The 24976-nt window shown below is 43.9% G+C and overlaps 1 protein-coding gene across 1 annotated transcript in view; it reads right to left on the reverse strand.

Moving 5' to 3' along the window:
- FAM110B (family with sequence similarity 110 member B) overlaps window positions 1-24976 on the reverse strand; it is a 301139-nt gene that overhangs the window by 14988 nt on the left and 261175 nt on the right. The window contains exons 3-6 of the transcript XR_009460726.1: window positions 17366-17494; window positions 10146-10333; window positions 5603-6663; window positions 2443-2552 (exon numbers count right to left, since the gene is read on the reverse strand). The gene's annotated coding sequence lies outside the window, so the exon portion shown is untranslated. The remainder of the gene's footprint in view (window positions 1-2442; window positions 2553-5602; window positions 6664-10145; window positions 10334-17365; window positions 17495-24976) is intronic.

Below are 24976 nucleotides of genomic sequence, written 5' to 3' on the forward strand. Positions count from 1 at the left end.
GGCAGCTTCACTATATAGTTAAATATTTTACACAAGGTAGAACAACATCAACAGAGAGGCTGAAGAATTTGTGCTTTCAGACTATCCTGCAGCCAGCACACACACTTGGGAGGAGGAAACTCATGTTTGAACCCATTCTCTGTGCGACTCAGAGCTGAGATTTATACCATGCCCTGCCACTTCCCAGAAGAGTGCCCTAACTATCCTATTACAGGGCTTTTTGGAGTGTGTAGATTTCATTTTCTCCTGCTTGCACTGTTCAGCTTTGTATGAAATATTTAATTATTCATTGATATAGGGAGTAGATGTGCAAGCACATATAGGTGACAGACCTCACCATAGGGCATAATTCACAACTTGCTTATTCTCTCTCTGTTGGTCAGATAATATCTAATATTTCCTGCAAGGTAAAATAGCTTTAAAAGGAAGAACTGCTAACATTCCACCCCAAAGAACCTTCTAGTGTGGTAGTTAAGGCAATCTGTATTACTCTCTAAGAGTATTCATTGTTCCATATGAAATTAGTTGATTGCTTTGTTGTAAATACTAATGGATGAATGACATGTATAGCTGTTTCACATGACAGCCTCTTGGCAGCCTCAGCAGACCAGTGACTGACTAAATGAATACAGAGACCAAACCCTATTATGCTCCATAGATGTTAACTGCAGAAAAAGAGTTTTGCTGGTTCCCAACTTGTGCTAGTTCTGGTAGGAAAGAATTTTGCCTTCCATGGCCTTCAGTCTGGCCCTTTTCAAAATTAATCAATTCACTGGAGGGGTGGGGGTGGGGGTGGGGAGAATCAGTAGACAAGAGGCCTGATCCTGCTACCAGTGAAGTCCCTACTAATGAGTTCTCTGCTTCAGGATCAAAGCCAGAAATCTGTAAATGCATCCTAAAAATGCACTGGTTAATGGCTGAAAAAAAATCTCATTTCATAAAAATAACTAGAGAGAAAAAACTCCAGAGAGTAATAGACTTACTCTGATTTTACAAGCAGCAATAAAAATCTCAGAACCAACACATGCAACCACATTTGAGGCCGCCCAATAGAGTCTTTGCCCATTCAGAGAAAGCCAAGCATCTATGCCTCTTAGAAACTAATTGCAATCTGTTATTTTAACCAGCTGTGGTGTGGTCTTTGTTGGGCAAACAAAGGTAAAACAATTACAACAGAGACTGAGGGGCTCTTGGACTCTGTGCATGTGTGTCTATATGTGCAGATGATTGTGTTGCGTGAGTGTGTATATGTATGCAGGTGCCTACATGCACCTGTAGTTTTCAGGATCAAACAATCTTGTGTGTCCATTTAAAGGAATGTGTGCATTTGGGTTAATGAGGATGGAATCTGCACCTGCACAGTGATCACAATAGTCTCACTGTTACCTTGTGCCCCTTGCCTATATGTTGCGCTCCTCAGCTAGACAACAGACACAATCTTTGTAATGTGTATGGACAGTTCTTAGCACAATGGAACCTTGATTCCAGATTGCAATCTCTTGGTGCTATTGCAATAATACAGTGAGGACAAGGCTTTAAGTTATGTATGTGTGTGCTTTTATAATTGTATGATGTACCTCAGAACTGTCTAACTGGAAGTGTGGGCCACATCCAGTCTGCAAAGAGCTAATGTGAGGGCCATGGGTTCCCACCCAGCTGCCACTCCCCCATTGCTCTTGCTGCTGCGACAGCTGGGGTCTTTGGGCCATGGCCACAGCGGGAGCAAGGGAAGCGGATGCTTGCCCTGCCATGTGGTGGCGAAAGGGCAAGCCTGCACACAGGTGATGGGCATAAATGAAAGCCTTGTGTGGCTTGTGCAGCAGGGTGGCTAGCTTAGCAGTGCAGCAGGAGTCCTGGGGAGCCCATGCAGGGTACAATCTCCATGGTATGCAGCCTGGGGCCCATGACTGGTGCAGCATATGGTCCCCTGCCACTCAGCCCTGGTGTACATGTTCATATAGGTGGTGGGACATTCCTGCTGAAAGTTTAGCCCAGATAAAAACAGAACACAGGGCAGTAGCTATGGTGCTAGCCTAAGTTTGTTTTTGTGCCCTATTTCAGGTTGTTTGTGTGACCTTGGGCAAGTCACTTAATTTACTCAGTGTTTCACTTTCATTCTGTCAAGTGGAGATAATGTCACTCCCCAATTTACTGGGATGTATCCATAGAAGTATGAAGTTTTCACATACCAAAATAATGGGGACCGTAAAAGACCTTTGCTATAGCTATATTAGGTAATTGCAGCACAAAATATTTCATGAACACAGATTTCAATTTTTAAATAAAATTACATGGGAACAGGTACTTTGCAAAGTACTAATGACAGTATTGACAAAGACCTTTACAGAGAGAGTTAATTTTAAGTTAATACAATAGATTACACCCAGAACACCAGTTTCAAATTTGTGAGTATTCAAAGTCAGAAACCAAGACAGTTATTACCTCCAAGACATGTATATAGCTTTGACTGCCTGCTAAACCATCTATCCTTTTTGCTTGCATATTCAGAAGAACATAGCTGTCATTTCTATGAGAAAACTTCCGTGTCTCATCTGCAAAATAACACTGAGAATGTTTCAAAAACAAAAATAAAAAACACCTAGGACATGAAGAACAAGAGGAGAATTCTTAATAGTTGCAAAACATCCTTATATTAGTAGGTGAGAAATGGAAAGTATGAGTGGATAAAATAAATTTGACTTGCATAACAATGGAGGGACCTCACTTTCCTATTTGCCATGGGAATGCCAAGTATTTAATAAATGAGCTGAACGTGAGTTGTACATTGGTCAATACTGGGGGGTTGTAGGTATTGCTTGCATTATAGCACTATAGTATCATAGGGAAAGTAAGGCTGGAAGGAGGCTCATGAGGTTACTTAATCCAACCCCCTGCTCAGGGCAGGATCATCCCTGACTAAACCATCCCATCCAAGTGTCTGTCTAACCTGCTCTTGAAAATTTCCAGGGGATGGAGATTCGTCCACTTCTCTAGGTAGCCTGTTTCAACACTTGTCAGTTAGGAAATTCCTTCTCATGTCCAACCTAAATTCCTCTACTGCAGTTTGAGGCCTTTGCTCATAGTGCTGTGTCCTACATCCACAGAGAAAAGTCTATCTCTAGCCTCTCTATAACCATCCTTCAGGTAGTTGAAGTCTGTTATCAAATCCTCACCTCAGGCTTGTCTTCTCCAGACTAAATAATTCTCATTCTTTCAGCCTCACCACGACTGAATAGAATGGAAGAATTACTTCACTTGATTTGCAAGTGACATTCCTATTGATACAACCCAGCATATGGCTTATTTTGCAGCAGGACATGATTGGTTCCTACTCAGCTTCTGGTCCACTGTAGCTCCCAGGTCCTTCTCTGTAGTATTGTCATTCCCCTGTATTTATGCATGCAGTTATTCTGTCCTAGTAGAGGACTTGGCATTTGTCCTTGAGGAATTTCATCTGATTGATGTTAGAGCATTTCTCCAGTTTATCCAGAATAGCCTAGACCCTAGCCCATGTGTGGGCAATAATTTGGCTGGAGGGCCACTTAAAAATTTTGGTGAGTTATTAAAGGGCTTGGGGGAGGGGGTGTGGACTTGGCCTTGGCCCTCCCTTCATGGCTGTTTATACCACCTGGCACAGTGGGAGGGGGGAGGGCGGGAGATGCCTTTTGATCCAGCTCGGGGCCCATCTGCCCCATACACCCAACTTAGAGGCCCTGGATGGAGCAGGCAGGTGGGGTCTCTGTGGAGACTGCCTGGGACACCTGTGGGCAGGGTGTGCTGGGCCAGGTAGATGGGATGGCACCATGGGTAAGTGAGGAGTGGCATAATCTTTGGCCTTCTAATGAGGAGCAGGATGGGTGGGCAGGGCTGGGGCCAGGGCCAGGATTGTGTGGTGGTGACAACATGGGGATGGGGCCTGGGGCAGAGCTGTGATCTGCTCCCTGCATGTCCCTGGCAACAACAGGCCCCTGCCCAGAATCGGTGCCTGTTGCAGTGGTGTGTGGGGAGCAGATCACTGCTCTGACCTGGGCCCTGGCTTGGCACTGTCACCATTCTGTGATCCTGTCCCCAGCCCTGGCTGCCCATCCCACTCCCAAACGCCACTCTCCACCCATCTGCAGCCCAATCCCATCTACCTGACCAAGTGCACCCTGCCCATGGGGGTCCCAGTCCAGCCTTAGTGGGGACTACCCCCATCTGTCGACCTGCTCTGTCCAGAGCCCCCTGGTAGTGGATGCAGATGGTTGGGCCAGGGTGCCCAGGGAGCGGAGGCAGGTCTGGCAGTGGAGACACTGGCAGCAGCAGCTGTAAGCATGAGGGCAGTGAGGCACTGCTGCAGGGACTGCTGAGAAACTGAGTCCAACCATTGTGCTGCACCCACCCACTCCCTACCGCTACACCACCCAGCCCCATGGATGATAGCTTCTGGCATACGCGAGAGCTGTGCATGGGTATAGAGCGGGATGTGTTCCACACCAGATGGCACCTCTACACCCACGGGCGGTGGGACCAGCTGTACTTGCCATGGCTCAGGGTGCCCCCACAGCTGGGCTGGGCAGGGATGAGGGACCCGCCACAGGATGGGCCACCACAGAATCTTTTGGTGGGCCGGATCCATCCCACAGGCCATATTTTGCCCACCCCTACCCTAGACCTACCCTCCAGAGAATCAACTCTGCTCAACTTGGTGTCATCCACAAATACACGCAAACATTCTTTTAACCTAGGAATACCTATAATTTTAAATAACTTCATTGCATTATTTGCTCAAACCCAGGTTATTTTAATTTCTGTTTTTTCTGGATTTCCCAGAACCATTGGGACATAAGACATAGACACCAATCACCCAATCTCCATGCCTTTAATAGGTTTAGTTTCCCATAATCTAATGCTTTGTCCCGTCTAGTTGTGAAATGTTCCAAGCAATTTAACTAAAATGATTTTATATAATGTAACTGCTATATTAGAAGTGTATAAAGTATATAATGTAATTGCTTTTGCAGAAGTGTATATTTGATGGGACGTGTCCTAGATTAGGTAGGCCTCACAGCCATGGCATATCCTTATGCTGGTCTAGAACTAGACCATTCAAAGGCGGACAGTAGAGTCAAGAGTTTGAGGTGAAATCCCGGTTACAGCTTTAAGAGTCTTTTCTGAGAGTGCCTCCCTTAGATGAGGAAATCAAATGCCTGGCTAGGCTTAGAACCTCAGAATATGCCAGGCTGCATTTCTCAAAGGGGAAATTTGTTTGATGCCTAGAAGTTGGAACAGGATGATTTGGAAACATAAAAAAACAACCTGTTTACATCTGGCCTGAGTGGTCTTGGGATAAGGGTTCTTCTGTTTGCTTGTTTTGTTAATTTCTCTTTAGATAAAGAATTCACGATGAAAGGAACATGATCAGAGACTGCCATGCCTTTGCATGTTTGTTATTTTGGCTGCACAAATAAATGTTATGAAATGACGGAGGTAGTCATTTCCTTAAACTGGGACTCAAAGTTTCCATCTATCCTCCAAAACATTGACCCTGCTCTATAGAGATATGTACTTTTTCAACCTCCACCTTTCTTCGTATAATTAAATCAGGGGACGTTCTACTTACTGCGCACATCTACACTGGCCTGAGGCTTGAGCTTATAAAGGGTGATGCAGGTCACCTGACTCCTCGACTTCTGTCCTAAGGTCATCAGGGGCTGCACCTGGACCTGGTGGCCATCTTATTTCCAAATCTTCAGCCTGCTAATGATCTGCAGTAGCACCCAGACAACATGAGCAACAATGACCAAACTAATGTTGGGGAGGGGGGTAAGGAAAGGGTGTGAGAGCATGGAGGCAAGGAAGGGTTGGGGGGAAGGTGGAATGAACCATACCCAAGGCAGCCAGGGAGCACCCCAAAGGGAAGGGATGACCTGCCAGACCCAAGAAAGGGCAAGGAGTGGCGGGGAAAGTGAACGGGAATAGAAAGTGGTGGGGGAAGAGGGGGTGAAACCCAAGCACCCTTGACCCTCTAGTAATGTGGTAGGGTCCCTGTTACAGAGGGGTTATGCCCAGTGTCCCTTGAGTGGCATGGGATCTGAACATTTCAGAACCCCTTTATGCTGCACTGGAAGTGGGATGCTTATGCCCCAGAAACAGCCAGCTTTACAAGGTGATTTGCTACGGAACATATTAATGCCTTAAGAGTACCAGGCACTACAATATAAAAAGCAACACAATTTTGTCTCTGTGCAGACTCTGTGGACATAATAAAATGGATCTGGGCATGGTAGGTTCAGCACTTTGAGGCAGGTTGTGGAGTGAAATAAACCGATTTCCTGTGCTTACTTGGTGACTCTGTGTGGGTCACACAGGTCGCTGTGACTCAGGACAGACGCTGCTGGGCATGTTGAGTTGGGTATGCTCCCATGCCCTACTCTAGCTGCAGAGGGTTGGCTGAGGATTCACTGACTAGGACCCTGGCCTCCCCGAGAAGATTGCCTGAGGCTTGTATCCAGAATACGGGTTTCTCCCCAGGCCTTGGGCTCCCTGCCCTGGGTCTATAACTAAACACACAAATCAATAGCAATAAATAAAAAATAGTTGCACTTATCCTGTGCTGATCATCTGTGGTCCATCCTCCACATTCTGGTCCTGGTTCCCCAGTTGCACTGACCTAGGCACAGGCTGGCAACAGAACGTAGGCCAGGTGAGGGAAAACACGCCCAGAGACCACACCATCCACATGCATCCCTGGTAGTGACTGCCTGCCCTTCACCCCAGAGAGACATCTTTGCAGGCACTTCTGGCTGCTCTTAACCCCCTCTCTTGTGGAGATGGGCGCTTCCACCCTACCCCAGTGGTCGGGCTAACCGGGACAGCTCATCGTACAGCTGTGCCTGCTGCACCAACTTCTGGCCAGCCGGTGCAGCTGCAGTACAGCTGCATGTGTTTTGGAATTGGGGGTGGGAGCCATCCCGGGTTGGAGGTGGCTTGGATGTGCTCCACCTCACAGTAACAGGGCCCGGCCCCATTACACACTGAAATCTGATTCCTACCCCACTTTGTGGCACCATTGGTTCTGGTAGCTTCCTTATTTCCTCATGCCACCAACCCACAATGGAGAGGTGGCACCTGAGCATCTTCACAACATTTAACCAAAGCACTTTTTAAGCAGTAATAAGGAGAGTTGCTTTTCTCACTCTTAGTAACCGGTGTGGTTCAACTGAACAGCTTCAGCACTTTTGCTAAGCTTCACAGTATTATTGATTTCTCTAGTTTCTGCTGTGAGGAGCTGTTAGTAAAAAAACATCGACTCAGCTAGTGTGCTCAATGGAACTGTTTTACATGCTCAGAATGTGCTGCTGTTGCTGCTGAGTGGTTAAAAAAAAATCACAGACAATCCGCTTAATTTGGCTGAACTCATGTGCAGGCAGCAGCAAGGATTTGGGTAACTGTATAAAGATCATCACAAACCCACTAATAGCAGGCCTGATTCTGACATGGCAGTTACTCTCCATTTACAACAGCAGAAGTGAGATCAGAATTGGATCTGTTCATTTCCATTCTAGTCCAAGAGATCCGTACATTAAGGATAGCTGCAATACTCCCTGCTCAGCAGACCGAAAGTTCAAAGAGAGAGCAGACTGGAATTTCTGAACCTCTTGTTGAAAAGTGGAATAATTTCTCAGCTAAAAACAGCATGGGATTCCTGTACTGGGGATCATAAAGCTGTTGCCATCTGCCCATATTCTGTTTTACTTCTGGCCTGCTCGTTAGAGTAATTCACTAGAGCTGACTGAAACACAATATTCTGTTCTGTAGGAAATTCTGACTTTTCAAAGCAATTTTTATTCCAAACCAGAATGAGTCCTGAGTATGGGGCAGCTTAAGGCATTCCCTACCTCACGGCAAGAAAACTGGAGGCCTTGGAAGTCCCAGCTTGAACTTCTGCCATAGCTTAAAAGCCCTGAAACCTTAGTCTCAAGTTAAGGTGCTCAGAACTTGCTGTGACTCAGTCGTCTAGATCCTAAGACCACCCTGCTAGGTGTTCTGGCCCAGGTCTTGGATGTCCAAAAGGTGGACAGCTATCAACCTAAGAAGCCTAGATTTTCTAGCAGTGTGGCAGGTGAACTGAAAGGAAATCAGACAAGACAGATTCCATCAGAAATTCACTGAACACTCCGACTCTATAAGTTTCTGAAGAAAACACATTTTGTCAGCAAATTGTCAACTGGCTTGCAATTAGTCTGGTATTTATAAACATGGGAATATCTTGCCTTTCATACATGAGAGGCTGCAAAGTCGGCTCTTGAACAACCTAGCCAGTGAAAGGGAGAACATGTTTCAAATTACACCTTCCCTATCCACTAAACAGAAAAATTAAAAAAAACAGAGAATGGCCCAAACTGAATAGAACAGCCTTGCAATGGCCTTTGAACACAATCACAGGGAGTCTCTGGCAAGTATAAAGACACTTCACAGGTCCCTGGGAACCTTGGCACATGGGAGCAAGGACAGACTAGTTTCGCTTAAGAGCAGTGTGTGGGCTGATTCCTCAGGCTGATTTTGAAGTTTTATATGCTATCAGTGAAGCCCTGAAATACCAGCTGTAATTATAAGCTTTATTTTCAATAGCACTTCATAGTTTAGAGAAGGCAAGAAACCCTCCTTGCCATTCAAGCTCTGAGAATGCTGTGCTGAGCAAACAGAGTGCAGCTCTCTTTCAAGGACTGTATTCTCATTGGATTTCTGCATTCAGTGACCTTGGCAGCATTACAGAAGGAACCCTTTACCAGAGAGACGTACTGCTTTTTAATGTGTTTAAAGATTAGATATAAACATACTTTCCCTCATCAGATACACAGATTTTTGTTCCTTTTTCCCCCTTGAATAAACCTATTGTTGAGGGGGAGAGGGTTGGGGGGGGGGAGGGAGGGCACTCCAGCTGTTTGATTTCCATATTAGCTCTTCTACAACATCCCAAGATAGAAGATGCAAAACAGCAGCTTTTTGTACTTTCCTTCAAGAATCTGGAACCAAAAGAAATTGCAGCATAAAGTGACTTTCTGCATTACCAACCCTATATTTTGGCATTTAAACTGATTTTCTTCATATAGACATGAAAAGATGCAGTATTTTTTTTTCATCTGAGAATATGTGGGAACACAAGGCAGAGACAGAGCATGGGAATTTGGAAGATTCCCAATCTAAACATAGGATTTGCTATGCTGGATCAAACTGCTTTCCCCTCCATGCTGGGAATACTGCATTTGGCAATGGATTACATCTCATACTGCTGAAGAAAATGACAAAATACACCTGCGAATTATGCCGTTAACCTGTGGTGCAATAGTACATGTGGGAGTGAGGGATGTTTTCCTGACCCCTGAATTAAATGGCTTCAACAGTGAAGTTTCAGGTAGACACATCAAATGTTATTGGTCATAAACTATAGATCCACTATTAAAAAACAAGAGCTGTAATATTATTATGGGACATCAGATGGTGCTGTTATAGATAGTTTATCAAACTGGACTCAACCAAATGTATGGGCAGACAGATTGTGGAGAAGTACGTGTTGTAATGTGGATTTTTTAGAAGTTATGTGAACATAATTTTAAATTATTCCTTGCTTAAATCTCTTATGAGAAATCAGTTAAAGGTTTGAGACAAATTTGTAGAGTATGTATTCATGCAAGTATAACACAGGTACTGAGTTTTCTATAGCTATTAAGAGACAAAGAAACCTGAATGCCTTTTCAGGGGAACAATCCTGTAACTTACCACTGTCAAGCCACTACTAAATGTGAGCAGATTACAAAGTTTCTCTGAATCTTTGCACAGGGTAATACAATGAAGCACACATGGCAACTGGCACAATAACTGTGTTCCAAATAATGCTGTTCTTTGAAATCCCATTGCCCCTGAAGCTTTCCTTCTTAGTAGACAGAGTTATAGTTGTGAAAATGTCTCATGATGTGTCTGGATAAAGAGTGAGGTGATTACACCAGATCTTCTGATCCGTTCTACTTTTTGTCTGTCAAAATGAGTTTGATCATTTGCAGCATAATAGGGTCACTTTATACCATGGGGGCTCCATTATTTTGTTTTATATTAAAACTTTTTTTTATATAACAAACTATTTTGTGCAGTCAACCTTCATTTACCTACGGATCAGTTGCTGATTGGCATCATCACCAGGAGCCGCTCCAAAAGAGTGTGCTCATTGAAAACCATGTGCGACTCCAAATATTTGCGCAGGTTCAAAAGGTTTCCTTATTCGCCTTGACGTTAAACAATATCAGCACAATTCTCATTACCCTCTTCTGAAGCCACCTTCATCAAAGCAATTTACCTGTGTACACATCACATGGAAGAAGTTATCAGTAGATTATTGACATACAAGAAGTACAACAGAATCCATTACAACACAGGATATTTACAATGGCAATCTGATATAATACACGAGAGAGAAATCCAGTGAGCAAGCAAAAAGACAGCCACGCTAATCTGTAAAAGTTTCAGAAAATATTGCACTGCAACTGGAATAGCAGCATAGCTACTTGTTATACCATCATTTAAGTCTGAGCCTAGAAACTCATTGTAAGCCACTGTCAGAGCTTATCTGATTAATCCTGAAATTCTGGGTATGGATACAGGAACAACCTACTGCGGGATAAAACGTGATAGGGTTTTACTACAAATCAGCTGCCATTCAGTAACTCTCCATGGGTACACTTATACCCCACAGTATGTAGAAGCTAAACCATGGTATCTTTCCTCTCCTTCATGGAAGGCTAAGTTACCAGAGTTCACCTTCCCGGTACTGAGGGATATGAACATGCACAAAAGTAGGTACCACAGGGCAGCTAACATGCAGTAAAGCTCTACCCCATTTTATCCCATAGTAAGTAGTTTTGTGTTTATACCCAAAGTTTCAGTGTCAAGCTGAGTCTCGCAGAGCTTTTACATTTTCCAGTGGAAGGAATTTCAGAAAACATCCATACCCTTTGAATGTCACTGGAATATTGAAAACATGGTTTAATGCTAAGGAATGATAATTAATGTTCACAGAGCTTGCCCGTGTTGTTCCCCCTTCCATTCTGTGCTCCTTCCTGTCTCACTCATGCTTGCACTTGTCCTAAATTAGCCTGTAAACTTTTCAGGATGTCAATTCTGATTTGAATGTCATACAAATGAGTGATCCTCAAAATCTTACCTCAAACTACTATGAAGTGCTAAAATAGATTCGCTTTACAATGTTTTTTTTGTTGGTTGTGTTTTATTCACACGTTGCTACTTTTACTGTACTCTGCTAATCATTATATGGATTGATATCTAAACATGTAACACAGTTTGGTGACCGTCCATTAGGGACCCTCAGGCAGGACTATGACAATCTATCTCAGTTCCTCATGCAGCCAATCTGCAATCTAGTAACTGCTTCCTGTTGTGGGGCTCCTTGGACTCTCTGGGGTCGGACTTCTTGTCTGGAACTCTTCAGGGCATGAGGGAGTCCATGCTCCCCCTGGAATCTCCTAACCTCCCCATTAACTTTACAGTTTCACCCAAAGTCACACCTCTCTCTTGTAGCTCAGGTTTAACTCCTTATTGACTATGTGACTAAGCAGGAAATACAAGCTTTGCAAAGGAACTTGCTAGAGCCTACTTTAGTTTTAGGTGACACATTAGAGTTAAAAATATAGGCAAGGCAGTAAATGTTTGAATGCAATCCTACCTCAGAGTCTACCTTGGGTTTGGTCAATGTCTTTGGGGAAGACAAAGCCCTTAATGCCCCATAATGTTCTGCTGAGTCTTCAGTTTTTTCTTTCTTAAAGAGAAAATTACTTTTAAAAGCAGTTGGGGAACACCTTTCCCATTGCTGGTATTTTTATTGTGAATTTTTCATGCTCTACCCCACACTATCAGTTCTTCATTGTTGCAAGTCAGTGATTCCACCAATAGCAAACTCATTGGCCAAACTAGGTAGAATCAATGATGGTGATCCACTTTTAGCTTTTCCCACTCCATCTGCTCCTGCTACACAATGGCAGTTCAAATCCACAGTGAGGGCTACAATCAGAAATTATATTTGATAAAACAAACAGGAATTCATAAACAAACATGTTTATCAGTGTAGGTATAGAATTACCTGGTTACAATAAGGCCCAATGGAGCATTATTTGACTTGGGTGGGTCAGAGTCATTATTCCTCCCAGGCTCCCTCCTTGTTCAGGGAAAGAAGTAATTTATGTCTCCACTTTTTGTCTAATACCTATTCTGCCTGGAAAGTGCGTGTTGTAGGTAGGCTGCTTCCTTCTCCCTCCTTGTCTTTGTTCATGTGAGTAGGGTGAGTAACCCCTGCTTTCTTCTCTCTCATCTCATGAATGGAGTCACAGTAGGAGAGGAGTTAACAGGAAATGAATATAAACTGTGATAATCAACACCTTAAGGAGCAAAACAGAACATAATGACACTTTGGTGACCAATTGTGCAGTTTGAGGGAGCAACCACAAAAAGTGAATATTTACACCACCAGTCAGAATGTATAAAGAACATGTTCTTCAGATGATAGCAAGCTCACACAGCTCTTTGTTTGTTCAGAGGCAGTTTGGAAACACAGAGAGGCAAAAGAGCGGAAATGTCTGCAGTGCTCAAAGCAGTGAGTGGACATATGTGCATGGCCAAAAAAGAACTTAAAAATGGATGTGCTTCCTGAAACAGCTCTCTGTGCAACACTCTGTGACAGGGGTTGCTTGATCCTTCTGCATCCCACAGTGCTCTGTTCCTTCTTGTTCCTGGGGGAGTTGTGGGGTGAGAGACAGGTGAACAGCCTTGGGATAGTGGAGGTTGAGAGGCCTGCAGGGATTCCTGCTCTCCAGCCAGGGGCCTGCAGAGGATTCCTTGCATGCCTCTCAGACTCTAGAGGTTACTGAGGACTGCTGAGCTCACAGGAGAACGCTTACTGACTGTCTGCCCATCTCCCTCTCTTCCCTTGGTGGGGATGGGAATAGGAACAGAGCACTGGGGGATGCTGGAGGAATGAGAAACTTCCTACTGTGCCCCCTGTCAGGAGAGCACTGCTGCTGCACGCCACTGCTATGATTAAAAGTGCTCTGGTGTGGGTGCAGTTGGAGGACACATGTCTGTATGGCACTGAAGCATTATGAATCTGAAGTGCTCCAAATTGGAGTGGCACTTGGTGTGCTGAAAATAAACATCTGTCTGTGGATTAATTCAAACAAATTACTTTCAGTGGCTAATTTGGCAACCTAGTATTTCTTGGTGTAATCCAGAAAGGCAAAAAAAGGTCACCGATTTGAGACGGGAGAAACCATCCAGTCCATTCTCCCTGCCTTTTCATTTTTGTTAGATTTTCAACATCATGGTTTCTGAAATGTAGCTTACATTACTGTTGTGAAAGGATGTGGGAAGCAGCTGCTGATGGGGAAACACTCTTCACATTGGAATGCCTGGCCCCATGGCTGTGCAACAGAGCAGAGAGATCCAGGCTCTGGAATGTGTACATAGAAAGAACATAACAGGAATGTTTGCTTTAATGAGAAGACTAATGCAAGAGGCTTTTCTCAAACTTTCCTTGAAAAACTAATTCAAATCATGTTAACATATGATTCTTTTCTCAGTTGGGTCCCTTAATATATTTTTTCCTGCCAAACTTCCAAGCCACAAGCCTTTATTGGGGTATCATAGTCATCACTGCATTTCAACCTCAATCTCCACTAGTTAAATTATAATCAGACTACAGAAGCTGTGACAACAGATAAAAAATGTAATCTACTTAGTCATATATTCTATATTTGCACTCTTCTGGAAAAAAAATCATTATAGACTTGAGCCAGTGATACAGTGCCATAGGCAGAGAACAAAGTAAAGAGAAAGTAAAGAGACAGTTTACCTTCTGAGTTCAGTGGGTGATCTACTCATGTCTTAGACTTAGAGTATAAGATTTGCTCCGCCTTACCTTTGTCTGGGTTTGAACACATACAGGTGTCATGGTCCATTAAAAAAATAATAATTTAATGATGAATCAGATAAGTGTTTCCAAATATTATATTCAACCCTCCACTGTTATCTAAGCAATAATATAGCCTGTACCCCTCCTCAGCACCTCAGAAACATTACTATCTCATATGGGTATTATGATGTACAGTATTGTTGTCCCTATTTTACAGATGAGGAATGGAGACATTAAGAAATTAAGTGACTTTTCCCAAAATTAAAAAGATCACAAAGAAAATTTGTACAACTAGGACTTGAACTTGGCTGGGCTATACCCACTAAAAGAGATGCACCGCCAGGATTTCCCTGGTATATCTACTTAAGCGGAGAACCCCCAGCTTTCCATGCTTATAAAAACATGCCTGGGAGATCTCAAGGGTGCATCTCTGTAAGCACAGAAACCCTGGCTTTCCTCACTTATTGAGACATTCCTGAGATTCCCTGGAGTGCATTTCTGTAAGAGGAGAAAGGTGGGAAGGTGCTCCAAGGGATTGAGGCCCAATCCTGCCTGGCAATTCTGGGGTGTGCAGAAACAGGCCCCTCAGTCCTCTGTAGCACCTGCGCAGGGTGGCTGCAGAGCAGGGGTGGGCAACATTCATAGATTTCATAGACATTAGGGCTGGAAGGGACCTCGGAAGATCATCGAGTCCAGCCCCCTGCCCAAAGGGCAGGAAGTCAGCTGGGGTCATAGGATCCCAGCAAGATAAGCATCCAGTTTCATCTTGAAGGTGTTCAATGAAGGCGCTTGAACAACCTCCGGTGGCAGGCTGTTCCAGACCTTGGGGGCTCGGACAATAAAGAAATTCTTCCTTATGTCCAGCCTGAAACGATCTTGTAGTAGTTTGTGACCATTCGACCTTGTCATCCCTTGGGGCGCTCTGGTGAACAAACGTTCCCCCAGATACTGGTGGTCACCCCTGATAAACTTGTAGGTGGCCATCAGATCACCCCTGAGCCTGCACTTTTCCAGGCTAAAGAGCCCCAGGGCTCTCAGCCTGTCATTGTAGGGTCTGCTTCCCTGACCTCTGATCATGCGCGTGGCTCTTCTCTGGACTCTCTCAAGCTTCTCCACATCCGTTTTGAATTGTGGAGCCCAAAACTGGACACAGTACTCCAGCTGCGGCCTCACTAAGGCTGAGTACAGGGGGAGAATATGAACATACAGGGTGTGGGTGGGTATCTGGCCTGCCAGGCAAATCCATCCAGTCCACAGGGCCCCTCTGTAAGCCCTGGCCCTGGGCTTCCCCTCTGCAAGCTGGTGCCTCCATGCAGGAGGTGTGGCTCTGGTTGCTAAGCAACACCCCACCCCAGCCTGGCTGGATCTTCCCCAGCCCTGAGGTAGGGGGCACTAGGGATGAGAAACCTCTGCCTGGCAGAGGTTTTTGCTAGTAACCTTGTGGCTGTTTCTAGCCTCCATGCCTGCCTGCGAGACTGGGAATTCATGTACAAGCCCCACTGGGATGGGACCAAGGGCTCCCACTGTGGGAAAGGGGTGGGAGCGCAGGGAGCCATGTGCTATGGGGGCTAAGCTGGGTTGGCCCTGCACACTGCCACCACGTTCAGCTGGGGACTGGGGTAGGAGCACAGGAGCTGCATGTTATGGGGCCAGGTGGGGCTGGCTCCACAACCTGCCACCATGTATGGCTGGGGACTTGGCTTGGAGCACTATTGGGTAGGGTGCAGCCAGGGACTTTTATGGGAGCTGTGCTATGCAGCCAGGTGGGGCTGGCCCTGCATGCTGTTGCCACCTGTGGCCAGGGACTGGGGTGGGAGCATGGGGAGCTGTGCACTACGGGGCCAGGCAGGGCTGGCTCCGCTCTCTGCCACCACATGCAGATCCAGGGATTCGCACACTCCAGAGACTCTGAGGACTCCCCACCTCTACACATACCTACATCCTCCCATATACCCAATCCCCCACCATATCCCCAAACTGTCCCATCCCCCCACTTCTCCCCACCATAACCCCCACACACCTACACTCTCTCACAGTCCCCACACACATACTTCCACACACCCCACCCCCACCATACCCCCAAACACACCTACAACCTCCCACACACCCTCCCACAGCTCCCACCCCAACCACTTCCCACCCCCCCACACAACCCCATTCCCCAACCACACCCCCTACATACACCTCCTTACCCCCCCCATCAAAAATAAGACTGTATTTTGAGCTATGATGCAATGGCCTCTAGATACACTATGCACACACATGTAAATCAAAACAAAAATATTTTAAAAATAAAATTAAAATAAGTTATAGGAGATGTTTGATTTTTTAAAATATCTGATTTGGTTTTTTTTCTGGCTTCAAGATGGCAGCACCCTCCCTCCCAAAAGGAGTATGTCTAGGGCAAGGTGAGGGACTTCTGGTGGCAAAGGTCAGGGCTTAGGGGGTGGGAATTCCAATCCCAAGATGACAACCAGGGGGCGGGGCACCCATCAAGGGGTAGGGCTACTCTTGTGGCCCTTGGCAGCTCTCCAAAACTTGTTAAGTGGCTCTCCAGCTGATATAATTGCCCACCCCTGCTGTAGAGCATGGGCAGTTCTGGCTGCCTGTGCTCTCCCACCAAACAAACAGATGCCTGCCAAAATAAAGTGGCACAATCTCCTTTGTTGTGGCCACAAATTATGAGCGTTTGTGACGTGACAAGGCATATATCTGTCTGTTTGCTTGGCTTCTGTACCTCCATTACAATTTTTATGGCTCCACAACATCAACATCTGTTTCTACCCCGTGAGACCAAGAGAAAGAAGGAGAAAGAGGGACTCACCCTGTATTACTTAATAGCTTGTCATTAGGTACATAGGTGGTAGGTTAGAGATTCAGGTTTAAGTCAAATGTTCTGTCTGATTAGGAGAAGGAGCCTAAGCTTGAGTTTCCAACAGGTCAGCTGAATGCCTTTTATACTGTTTTATTGCTTACACTTTCTCTGTTCCAGTACAGAATGAAACCAAATGGCAAATCCTTGATGTATTTGCAAAATGGAATTCTTGCTTTCCAACTTGCTCTCATTTTTTAAATACTCACAAATCCTTTATACTTTGCCTGAGATACTTTAAAAAAATACCATGAAAACAATGTTTGAGACAGATACCAAAAAGAAAGCTTTAGAGAAAGAAATGTCAGCTCATAGGAAAGATGCAGCAAGATCAGTAACAAAGACAAGTTCATGGTACTTGTCTAGACAAACCTTAGTTTTCTTTAAAATCTCCACCATTGCTAGCGTTTCTGGAATGCCTGGTCCACTGGGTTTCAACCATCATCTTACCTGAGAGACAACAGCTTGTCACCTTTGTGCTAGCAGCAGTGGAGAAGCAACAATAGGAAGTTTAAGAAAAAAAGTTTGTGGAGACATACCATACATAAAGGTCTGTCCTCAGTTCATCTCTGGTGGGCCACAAGCTTTGTGTTACACTTTCAACTCGAGCAGCTTGATGTTAAATTGTGGTAACTTTCCCAGTGAAGGCAGATAGAGTTTAAATAGTTCTATAGGAAAAAAGGGGAGAGAAAGGAAAATACTTGGTGAATATCATCCAAACCAGCTCTTCATTCTGTCTTTCCTTTTTTTAATGGAGTCTGTTTCCTAAACATTTTTGTGCTATTCTCTTTGGTGCTATTCTGTTCTAACATGAAGGGAGAAATTTTGCTCAAGAGATTTATGACAATAGAAAATGGAAGACAAAAGTCCTCACTGATGATTTTAGATAACAAATAAAAAGCTGAACAAGAAGGTAATTACAGTAAAATCCTGAAAGCTCTTCATTCTACAAGGTAAAAAAAGAGTCTCCAAATCCCAGTTTAATTTTTCTTGTCATGTAGACTATCCAGCTCCAATGAACAGACAAAATGTTCTATTGCCTCTCCCTTTGTGTACATATTTTTAATTCTTTCCTGCACTTGGACTACAAAAGGTTGAGAAGTTGAAAGGTGGGCTCATACACAAAGGATATTTGCAGAACACTCTGCACACTGCAAGGTTTTAAACCAACTTGAAATAATGAATTGTAATATGCAATAATTAAATGTAAAACAGTAATTAATTGGATATTATTAATGACACTGACTTAGACTTCACAGTCACTATTACAGAACTTCCTTTTTGGGGGGAAACAGAATTTTCTTCCACATTCATAGCCTTAGTTTAAGTCATTTTCAGTTTCAGAAATGGAAGAGGGAAGAATCTTATTACTTTATAAAACTATAGCATTATACTATTTAACTGTTTAAATAGTTGATACAGGAATTCTGCTAATGACAAATGTATATCTCTATTGTAGATATTTTTGTACCTTTCAATACTAGACATTAGATACTTTATCTAATTTGAATATATTGCATATGCATTTGAATATATTGTATATCCCTCAAGGAGCCATTCTATACTAGAGGAAAACAGTGGAGAAGATACTGTAGATGTGTTCTTCAAAGCTGCAGGGAGATGAGGTTTTCTCCATCTCTCTGTTATTAATCTTGCTAGGGAAAAAGCTTTACTAATTCTTATTGCAAAATCTCAGGCCAGGAGTCAATACATTTTTATACTGTTGTTAAATGCTATTCAGTTTCCTTTCTGGAGAATTAGTAGATGCTCTCCAACTTAAATTACAGCAAGGGAAATTAAGGTTGGATATTAGGAAGAATTTTCTCACTATGAGGGTGGTTAAACATTGGAACAAGCTACCCAGTGAGGTTGTGGAAACTCTACCCATAGCACTTTTTTTAAAAGCAGAATGCAAACACTTGGCCAGAATGATTTAACTGAATCAGAGATGCTTAAGGGACTTCTTAGCATCTGATGAAGTAAGCTGCTGCTTATGAAAGCTTAAGCAACTCTCATTTAGTTTATAAGGTGAAAATCTACCCTGCCTTTTTCCTGACTCCATGACTAACTAGCTCTCTCTGTTGCGGGATGGTTTCGTCCAGGGGTGGGCAATTCTTTCAGCTGGAGGGTGGTGCAGTGCAGGTGCAGTCTAGCCCCTACCATCTGGCCCACAGCTGCCCCCATGGCACTCTGCATCCAGGGCAACATGTGCTGCACTTCCACTTGCCTTGGCCCTGGCCAATGCACACAGCTTCCCAGTGGGGCTGCTTCCAGTATGGCTGAAGCTGCCCTGGTACTGCTCAGCTCTCCCTGCTTCCAGCCACTACTCCTCTTGCTCCTACCCCTGGCCCTGCTGCACTGCTACACTGGTCCAGGCATGGGGGAAGCCACAGCTGACCAGCTCCTGGCCCAGTGCATGGGGCTCCAGCTCCCTACCGCCTTCCACCCACTCCACCCACCTGGAGCAATGAGCAGCCACCTGCAGGAGACTGAGTGGATGGTGGCAGTTTGTCAAGGTCTGAGATTGTTGATGACAAGGTATTTAGCAGAATTCACAGATTTGTTGGAATCTGACAGGGGCTGCAATGTGAATGTTTCTGCAATAGCAGTTAGACCAGCCTGAAGACTTCTTTAAATTACATCAATAGCAGATGTCTTGCAGGGAAGTTATGACTGTAAGGTACTGCAAGGGCCTACTCTGTGATGCTCTGGCCATAGCCTTTACAAAGTACCTTGTGGGTGTACAACCATGTTCGCAAATAAGTGGTTGAATTATAGGGTTTATCTGCCAGTGTACAGTTTATCTGTTCCCATGGGTACAGCTTCAGGTATAATATTAATTCCTAGTTACTCATACTAAAATAAATCATTTTCCTGGATCCCCAAAGCATAATAATAATAATATAAAAGCTTAAGTCTTTCTGTCTGTAATGCTTTATTCACACTGTGATTGGCTAGTGCTCCAAGCGTGGGGGAGTGCTGCTATGATTTCGGAGGTGGTTCAAGCACCTACTTTGAACGCCTTCAAGAGAAATTTGGATGTTTATCTTGCTGGGATCCTATGACCCCAGCTGACTTCCTGCCCCTAGGGCAGAGAGCTGGACTCGATGATCTTCCGAGATCCCTTCCAGCCCTAATGTTGATGAAATCTATGATTCTGAAGCAGCACCGAGGACCAGACAGAGTGCTGGCTTCAGCTCTCCCACCACACTCCCTGCAAGAGGCAGAACAGCAGCATCATAGAGCATTAGGTGACAGCACTCCATCCCCACCCCCGGTCATTCTTGACAGGCAATTGGCTAGTAATAATAACAACAACAACAACAACAACAATAACAACAACAAGAAACACAACAACAACAACCCTTTAGAAATAAACATCTGTTGATCTTTTTAAAAAAGAAGCTGCTGAAAGAAAAGCATTTTGGGGATGCCAAAGATGTAAAATGAACAATGGTTGCACTATACAACATAGCCTTGACTTTAAGCATCATCTGACTTTCACCAGCAATGTAATTAATTGGCTAATTGCACAATAAATTTAGACTGGCTACATGTTCAAGGTAATTATTTTTTTTTTTAAATGGCCATCAAGCAGCAAAAATGGCCAACCAGCAACAAAAATGTTGCTTGAAAAATGAAAAGCATTTCCATAGCTGGTTTCCATCAAGTTTTAATTTGAATTTGAGGCAGGCCACATACTGAATGGTAGCTCTTCACTATGGCATCTGAAAGTGCACTACTCCCACCTCCACCTACCAGCTACCTGGGCTCTGAACACAGGCCTCCACTGTCAAACACCTCTCCTCTGGTGGGGGGGGGGGGATTTCTTCCATCCTCAGCCCCCTCTCTTTCCCTGGTACTTGGCAAAATGGGGAGAAAGCACTTCCCAGCCACAAACAGGGTGCTGGGTATTCCACCACTAGAGAAGGCTGTTTGACAGCCAATGGCTCTGTTTAGAGCCCCTCCCCTTGCCCAACTCTGGTTCCTACCTACCATATGGTAGGGGGTATGAAATATTTCTTAGGTGGGTCTAGTTATTCCTACAGTTTGCTGAAGACCAGTGTTGAGCTCAGAGAACACCCCAGCTGGGCAGCATCAGCAGCACAAGCTGGCATGCCAAACTTTTTCCCTCTGGGCAGCTTTCCTTCTGCACATGAAGCCATGCACATAATGCAATTGTTTCATTGCATGAAAAAAGCCATGCTGAGATTAAAATAATGTCTGCCAGTGGTCCTATTGCCAGCTTGCTCCTTTTTCCCATGCCCTTTGACTACACCTATAGACAAATAACCCCTAATACCAAACTTCTTGAGAGCTAGTGCAAATAAAATAGAGAAAATTCAGTTCCAGACTACTGCTCTTAGCTCGCCCCATCTATTGTGTCTATTCAGTGTTTGTTTGCATTGGCTCTAGTGTATCCATCCTATAGACAAACCACGATTTTCAGGGTGGTTAATTCCCATAACTTATATGTGTACACATTCAGTAACAAATAGCCCTCCACCCGAGTATTGTACTATGCTTGTTTGTACAACCCTTGTGAGGAATGTAGGCTGTGTCTTGGTTCCTGTGGGGAGGGTCATAGTGAACCACCCTTTTAGCTGTATAATTTGCAGAAAGATCAGTTTGATTACCATAAGAATGTAAATGTCACAATATTATAAAACTAACACATCAGGATTGAACATATCCTTAACTTTAAAATTGTTTTTACATGATATGACATTTTGGTAACATTTAAGATTATTTAAGTGATCTTATACTCAGCTTTTCTGGGTAAATAAACTACTTCCCACCTGCTAAAACAACATTAAAAATAAACTAAATTCCTGGAGCCTTTTTCTCTTCTAAACAGAGACTACCATCAGTTTCTTTTTTTTTCATTGAATCTGTTTCCCAAGGCAAGAGGAGAGGGTTTACTTTGAGTTAATGGATCTGAAATAAACATGGCATCAGAACCTGTTTCTACATCTTATCAAATTACTAATATACCACAGCAAGAGTTGGGCAGGTCTATATGAGAAAAAATGAAAAGATAAAATATGTTAAAGCAGTTTTTGAATAAAGAAGCTAACTGGTTTCAATTTAAGCCTGTGAATCTAATATAACTATAGAAAAGACATTGCTTAAAAGTACCATAGTCTATACAAAGGACACAGACAGATGGTTATTTCTTGACCCAGTATTATGTCTTGCTTTTTGTTTCTAGTATCAACCCTAAATTGGATGAGAATCTACTGTTTTCAAAAACTTTTCCTTACATGGATTGTATGTCATGTACCATATGTTGATATAACAAATCTGAGGCCAGAGAACAGAAAGTAAATTTATAACAGTCTAAATTAGAGACAAGCAAATTTATTCAAAGTGTTAATACCTGGCAAGCCATCTCCATGTCTGTGATTTTCCCTTAGTTTACAAGCTCATTGGAATAGCAGAATTCAATTGAGAAGTTGCAAAAGTCTACCAAAAATATTATTATAATCTCAGTGGAATTATCTTCTAGAAATGCCTCCTTTTAAAAAAATCAACCAGCAAAGCAGACATTTTAAAATAGGAATGGCAATATTCTTTTGTGTTAGACCTATAAAGCCAGCATGCTTTTGATGCAATTCAGCAATGACTATTGTGAGAATAATGCTGGCAATGCTCAGTGGTTTGTACCGAGGTACAAACTAAGGTAGTTTGGCAAGATTAATTTCTCGAGAGCTGCTCTTGTTGAACAGAAATAGCCACAGCCAGTTTTAAGATGCATTTAAGATATAAGCAAAGGAAAAAATACACACTTACACGGGATGGGGAGGGTGGACAGATAGAGAGAGAGAGACAGAAAGAACATTAGCTAAATGTAAATAGGATAAAACTGAAAATGGAAAGCTGTCAGATTTGGTGTTTTAGATACTATGAATATTGGAAGCAGGGCAGGTGGGGGAGAGGACTACTTCAACAAATATAACTTTAATCTTGCTTTAAACAGAGGGCTGGCTTAAATAACCTAATGAGGTTCCTTCCTGCTGTACTTTCCTATGGGCCTATGTAATACTCAGCAATTTAAAGACAAATATCTTGAGCCAGGCCCTACTCTATGTATCGAGTATTCTACCCTGCTTGAGTCCCTGAAAAAAAAACTGTTAATACAAAGGTGGATTAGTCCTCTTCCTCCTCAATGCTTTTTCTGCAAGTTAGTTTTAAGCCTAATACGGCAGTATGTTCCAAAAGTAGATGCATTAATAGGTTTTCAGGGACTTGAGCAGGGTGAAATAGTATCCACTTAGGTGTCTAACGTTACTTTGGCACCTTATTCCAGCTACCTATTAGATGGAGTAAGACTTGATTTCTGATATTTTAGCAAAAGTTGTGATAGGCGGCCAAATGAGTGCATAAAGTACTCAAAGCTTAACTTGGAGAAACCACCTGTAATGTGTGATGATAGTTTAACATCCTTAGTCTATCCCCTTCTTTTCTCCCAAGGCTGCCTACAGGTAGGGTGACCATACATGTTTCATATATTTCATAGATTTCATAGATATTAGGGCTGGAAGGGACTTTGAAGATCATCAAGTCCATCCCCCTGCCCCAGGGGCAGGAAGTCAGCTAGGATCAAAGGATCCCAGCAAGATAAGCATCCAAACATTTCTTGAATGAGTCCAGAGTAGGTGCCTGCACCACTTCTGGAGGGAGTCTATTCCAGGCCTTGGGGGCTCAGACAGTAAAGAAGTTTTTCCTTATGTCCAGCCTGAAATGGTTTTAGAAGTGTTTATGACTGTTGCTCCTTGTTATCCATCAGGGCACTATGGTGAACAGACATTCCCCCAGAGCCTGATGCACACCCCTTATGTACTTATAGGCAGCCACCAGGTCACCCCTGAGCCTGTGCTGGGGAATCCCATAGCTTTCAGCCTCTCTTCATAAGGCCTATTCTCTTGCCCTCTGATCATGTGCGTGGCTCTCCTCTGGACTTTCTCAAGCTTCTTGACATCCTTCTTGAATTGTGGAGCCTAGAATTGAATGCAGTACACCAGCTGTGGCCTCACCAAAGCCAAGTATAGTGGGAGGATGACATCCTGGGATTTGCTTGAGAAGCATCAATGCATGTAAGCCAGAGTTTTGTTTGCTTTACCAGCTGCGACATTGCGTTGGTGGCTCATGTTCCTCTTGTGATCAATCAAGACCCCCAAGTCTCTTTCAGCTGTGGTGCTAGCAAGCATAGCACTGCCGAGCCTATAAGCGTGCTGCAGGTTTCTTTCCCTGAGGAACCTTGCATTTTTTGGTATTGAACATCATCAGGTTTATATCCTCCCACTTTCTAAGCTTACTCAAGTCAGCCTGGATCATTAGCCTATCCTCAGGTGTGGATGCTATGCCCCAAAGTTCAGCATCATTGGCAAACTTAGCCAGTGCACTTTTGACACCAATGTCTACATTGTTGATAAAGATGTTAAAGATAACCAGTCCAAGGACAGAGCCTTGGGGGACACCACTGGTCAGGGAGCGCCATAATGATTAGGTTCCATCGACTACTACTCTCTGGGTCCAACCTCGGAGCCAATTTCCCAGCCATCAGACTGTAGCAGAGGCCACAATTGGCCAATTTTTCCATGAGGAGATCATGGGACAACAGATCAAAGGCTTTTTTAAAGTCCAGATATATGATGCCAATCTCTTCTCCCTTGTCCAGGTGATATGTCACCTGGTCAAAGAAGGAGATAAGATTGGTCAGGCAAGACCAACCTGTGTTGGTTTAGCCAGGAGAGTCTCTGATTTCAGAGGCCTGTCCCAGCTGACTGTTAAGAATTATAATGGGCATCACAGAAACACAAGGTTGTGGGGCACAATTTGTGAAAGTATTTGGGTAGAGGGGTGAAACAGTGTCCCAGATGCCCTAGATGAATGTTCTTATGGCCAGCCTACCTATAGGTATGTGCCAGCTATAGCTGGACTGAGACTTCCATAAGTATTTTGTATATGTTAGGGCTGTCCAAATGGTAGCTCATAGGCCACATGCAGCTCATGAGGGTGAAAGTTGCAACCCTCCAGACTCCTGCTTGGCTGCTGTTTCCCCCATCACTCCAGCAGCAACAGCAGCCATAGTCTCTAGGCTTCCCTTCCCTCCTGGACTGCCTGGCCCTGCCACATCGGCTGTGTGG

The sequence above is a fragment of the Alligator mississippiensis genome, chromosome 3 (genome assembly GCF_030867095.1).
Source record: "Alligator mississippiensis isolate rAllMis1 chromosome 3, rAllMis1, whole genome shotgun sequence".
Taxonomy (NCBI): Eukaryota; Metazoa; Chordata; order Crocodylia; family Alligatoridae; genus Alligator; species Alligator mississippiensis.